Here is a 6014-nt window from a genome sequence, read left to right on the forward strand (position 1 = left end):
TGGTCCTGGATGAGTGTCCCTCAACAATATTGTTCTTGAGAGAGTGTGGAATGATGACAAGTGAGTAGGATTTGAAGTCGGAGCACCTGCTTTTAAATTTCTACTAATTCCTACCTGTATGACCTTCAGAAAGTCAGATTAAGTCTCTAGCTCTCAGTTTTCTTACCTGAAAAAAAAAAGAGACCAGAACTAAGATTGGATCCGACTCCAAGGTCCTTTCCAGCTGTGATCCTATGTAATGTGCTAATCTAAAACACACAGTAAAACATCTAAGCTTCTGTGGTTCCTAATCAAAAGAAAACGTTAATGAGAAGATTCCTGTAGTTTGGAAGCCACAAAGATAGATTTGTTGAGTTCCTAGAAGATCCCCATGGCGGTTGCAACATTTCAGGCACTGTGCTTATTGCTTTACAAATATCATCTCATTTTATCCTCACAACTCTGAAAAGCAAAAAACAATATCACTTTCAGGTGTGCAAAGCTCTTTCTAAATATTATCTCATCTGATACTAACTACCCTGACCTTATTGTCATTATCATTCCCTTTTTAGATATGGAGAAACTGAGGTAGAAAAAGGTTAAGTAACTTTGTATGGCTAATAAGGGTCTGAGGCATAATTTGAACTCAAATTCTAACTCCAGTCTCAGTGCTCTTTCACCTAGATGTCATTAGCTGTGACATAAGGATTCAATTCAGTATAATCAATATTTATTATATATACACTATCATATGAAAGGCTCATACTAGGAAGGGGAACTACCAAAAAAGAAAAAAATTTGCAGCCTCTGCCTACCATCGAAAAAGGTGTATAAGACATTGAAACTAAAGATAATATATGGCAAGTTACAAATCTGTGCAAAGTAGATAATATGCTGCCCTTGGAATCAGAAAGGAGATCCTCTCTAACTATATGATCCTGAGCAAATTATTTTGCTTTCCTTAATTTTAGTTTTCTCATCTGTAAAACAAGAGAAAATAAGAGGGTTGCTCTTCACAGGATTGCTGTGAGGTTTAAATGAAAAGGAATGTGCATAATGCTTTTGCAAGCCTTGAAACATACTACTACTTATTACTGCTGCTGCTAGCTTCTACTACTACTACTACTACTACTACTACTACTTCTACTACTACTGCTGCTACTATTACTACTACTACTATTATTCCTACTATTACTACTGCTACTATTATTATTACCACTATTTCTACTACTATTACTTCTATTAATACTACTACTACTATTATTACTACTACTACCATTGATTACTATTATTACTAATAGTAGTATTACTAATACTACTACCATTACTACTACTACTTTTACTTCTATTACTACTACTAGTTTTACATTTATTACTACTACTAATACTACTTCTACTATTAATATACTACTACTACTACATTTACTACTACTACTTTTACTTCTATTACTACTACTTACTACTTCTACTATTACTACTACTACTATCAGGATTACTAGTATTATCACTACCACCATTACTTCGCCACTGCAACCACCACTATCATACTACTACCTCTACTACCATTATTAGCACTATTACTACTATTTCTATGCAATGAATACTAATACTATTATTCCTAATAAAATGATAATAAAAGCAAAATAAGGAAAATGTTCCAAAAAACAGAATTGTGTGAAATCTATTGTAAGGAAGGAAGAGGATGTGGGCAAACCCCTAGAAATCAGAGAGGGCACAAAGATCTCTATGAACAGATAATAGTATAATTAGGCTAAAATGTGTAGTGCTCCAAAAGGGAAAAAAGTTTGGAATGAAGCTGGGATGGTATCATAGATTCATGGAATCTCAGAATTATAAGTCTTTACAAGCAGCTAGGTGGTACAGTGGATAGAATACAGTACCTGGAGTCAAGAAGTTTTGAATTTAAATCTAGTTTCAATCATAGATTAGCTGCTTGACCTTAAGTTACTTAAGTGCTGTTTGCCTCAGTCTCCTCATCTGTAAAGTAGGTGTTTTATATAACACCTATCTCCCAAATTTGTGGTGAGGATCAAATGAGATGTACTTAGTTTATTGTAATGTACTTAGTATAGACAGTTTCACAGAATAAGCATTATATAAATGTTAGTTATTAGGGTTATTATTATGTGAGGTTTTAGTCACCTGAATATTGGGATCTGGTTACCCAGCTTCTTACTAAAACAATCAAAAGATTGTAAATTCAGTAGTTCTGGGTACTTTGTTTGTTTGTTTGTTTGTTTATTTGTTTTTTTGTTTTGTTTTGTTGGCATTCTGTGGAGGATTCTGTGGAGGATCCAGAGAATGGTTTTATCTTGACAATTCCTTAAAGATATGAAACTGAGATCTGGCCCCTCACAAACAGAAAATAGTGATACAACAATAAGAAAACTCCCTATAGTTGATTGTTGGATTTTGGGTCAGGGACCAGAGCAAGGGAAAGTCAAATGATACAATGGTAAGAGTACTAGTTCTGGAGCCCAAAGGCTCAGGTTTGCTTCCTCTAACGTTTCTACTCTTGTAAACATAATTTCCCTGAGTTTACAAATCTGTAAAACGAGGAGATAACTTCTAACACCTTCCAGTTCTAGATATATATTTTGAGCCTTAGAGAGTCCCATGAGACTGTTTCCATGACAGAGAAAATTTCCAGGGTCTAAGCTATGGGATGTACTCATAAATAGATTTCATTTTCAAAGCAGTTTAAGCACACCTATGCAACAAATTAGATGGTTCCATTTCAAATAGGCATTTAGGCATTGCAGGCTGATTTGGGGGCAGTTTTCTCCACTTAAAAATCCAACACAACTCAGAAATGTCAGAAACATTCTCTAAGCCCCCACCCGTTGATTACCTTGGCAACAGTAGGAAAGATAAATTGGAGAAACTGAAGGCCAGGAGATCAGTTGGGAAGCTATTATAATAACCCAAGAAGTGATAAGCACCTGGATGAGGGTAGTGGCAGTAACAATAGGAAAATAGAGACATGAGAGAAACACTTTGGAGAAAAAGATGTGGAATGGTGGGAGCTCAGATAGAAGCATTCAGATGACTTTCAAGGTTTTCAGCTTATATAATTGGAAAGCATACTGAGATTGTATCAGGAGCAGGAAAGTTAGGTGTTGGAGGAGAGGAATATCGGGTTCATAAAATCAAAGGATACTAAATTTATAACTGGAATGTAATCTTACAGGTCATGGAACTTAACTCCATCATTCTATAACTGAGGAAACTAAGTCCCAAAGATCTTATATGACTTGTTCAGAGTTACTCAGCTGGTGATTATCTAAGGCAAGATTCAAACTCAGACTTTAAGGAGAAGATGGATAATTAAATTTGAGACAGATTGTTGTTTAAAATTCTTGCAGGATGTTCTGACAGAAAAGATCAGTCGATATTTGGAAAGGCAGTTCTGAAACTTAGGGGAATTCTGGGCGTGGAGAGACCCAGATAGGTAAGTCATCCCCTCCAGAGGTGACAACTAAAACTAGGCTTAGGAAAGGTGTTTGACCAGGTAGGTTGATATATTACAATACCTTTTATCAGCCTATTCCACCTGCAGGAATGTGTACTTAAGACAGGCTATCCATGAGGGTATTTTGATCAGATTTAGTCACAGACTTTAATGTCTACCAGGAAAGTGACCTGAGAATCTATAGAAAAGAACAAGGTCAAAGCAGCTTATGGCAGCCAGAAACTAGTCCTTTAATTCTGCAACTGGACAGAGCACAGTATATTTAATTCTTATTAGATGAACACAGGCTCTAAATGTGGAACTCCAGCTTCAGTCCACTGAAGGTTACTTGAGTCATAGAAAATAGAACTCAAAGGTTTATTTAAGAAACCATTTTGCAAAGAAACACATGTTATAACCTGAGTCTTACCTCTAACCACACACACATCTACATTTAAGATTTAAGACTACCATTTTTCTGTGGAAGTTAATCAGAATGGAATCAATTAAGGAGCCACCTTTTCAATAGCAGAAAGGTGTTAAATGAAAACCAAATGTTTGTATATAAAAATATTTATTTCTATATTCTATAAATGTACATATTTACATAGACTATAAATATTATATATAGATATATAGAGAAATAATCTTCATGAATATATAAATATTTACTTTGCATAAAATTTTTTAGGAATATTTTCATAATAGCTTTTCTGTTTCAACCTACTTTTCCAATCTTTCTTCTCTTGCTATTTTCTTAATCAAATCTTTCATTCTGGTCACTTGGATCCACTTATTTGCTTTTCTCTAAATATGCTTAGCATATTGGAACTCTTAGAAAAAAACTTTACTCACTCATTACCTCATTTCCTTTTCTCTTATTTATTTCTTATCCCTTATGATATGGCTTACAATCTCATCCCTCAATTGGAACTTCTCCTTTCAAATCTATAAGGATCTTTTAACTGACAAGTCAGATAATCTTCTTTTAGTCATTCTTCTTAGCTGCTGCAGCAACTAATATTGTTGACCACACTTTTCTGCTGGATGCACTCTGTTCTCTGGGTATGGGGATACTACTGTCTCTTAGTTCTCTCTCTGTCTATTAATTTCTTCTCCATTAATTGTGCTGTTTCTTCATCCATATATCATCTCCCACTAGTAACTAGTTAACACTTCCTTTTTTTCTATGTACGCTCTCATTTGATGACATCTTCAGAAATTATAAGTTATCATTCTCTTCCTTCTTATCATCCAAATACATGCATTGATGTCCAGTTTTAGTTTTTAGTACTATTCATTAGTTATTGAATATTAAAAATTAGATGTCCCCTAGACATGTTAAAGTTAACACATACAAAACTAAATTAATCCTCTCCCTAAAATTCATCCCTCTTCTGAAATTCCATATTCCTGCAAAAGTTTTCACCATCCTTTCAATTCTTCAGGGTCTCAACCTCAATATTATCGATTTCTTTGTACCTTATTCCACATAGTGAACCAATTAGAAATAAGTTCATTGCTTCTTCTATTTCTATCTACATATTTCATACATTCATCTGTTCACTACTCACCTCACCCAGTTACCACTTTAATTCAGAACATAATCAGCTCTGGACTAAAGGCTCTTCTTACTCTAATCCATCCTTCATTCAGCTGCCAAAATGCTCTTCCTTAAGTGCAGATCTGAACATATCACTCTCACATTAATTAATCTACAGCTGCTCCCTATTGCCTCTTGGATAAAATACAGATCCCTATTTAACTTTTAAAAGATTTTACATTGTGCCTCCATCTACCTTTGAAACCTCATTATGTGTTATTCTTTTCTGCACACAATATGGTCAAACCAAATTGGCTATTCTACTATTCCTCACAATGAACATTCCTTTTCCTCTCTCTCCTGATTTATTATCAGTAAATGTTTGATTTGTATACCTATTTTATATGCCTATATGCTGAAGTCATGTAAAAAAGTTTCTGGAGTGAAAAGGGATACTGAGTGGAAAATGTTTTAAGAAACCCTGATAATCTATTCCTTTTATTCTATAAATGAGGAAACTGAAATCCTAGATGTTATATGTGACTTGCTAAGTTCTGTCAGATGGCAAGTGGCAGAAATAAAATTTAAATTCGAATCTGCTGACTCCAAATCTAGCATTCTCCCCTCACTCATCCACCAAGTCATAGGTTAAATCCAGATTTTTATCCCATATTCTTCTACATTCCAGTATCCCCTGGTACTTTTCATTGTGATATTTGCTTGAGCATCATCCTTAATAAAGAGATGCTGAATGAATCTTTAATTCAAAAATTGAGGATAAACTCTGTGTTTTTGCTCAAAATTTCCCATGTCAATGACAAGCTTTCAGCAGAATTTTATTGGTCACACCATTTGCTCTGGCTTGTGAATTAGCCATATTCAATATCTTTATTCATTGGATTGGCTGCCAGCATCACTTAAACCATTGCCAAACGGTCCTTTTACTTTTTGGTTCCATGTGATATCATTTTCATCTGAGTACTTTCCCTTTATCACTCTCTGACTCTTGCTAATTTCACA

The sequence above is a fragment of the Sminthopsis crassicaudata genome, chromosome 1, assembly GCF_048593235.1.
Source record: "Sminthopsis crassicaudata isolate SCR6 chromosome 1, ASM4859323v1, whole genome shotgun sequence".
NCBI lineage: Eukaryota > Metazoa > Chordata > Mammalia > Dasyuromorphia > Dasyuridae > Sminthopsis > Sminthopsis crassicaudata.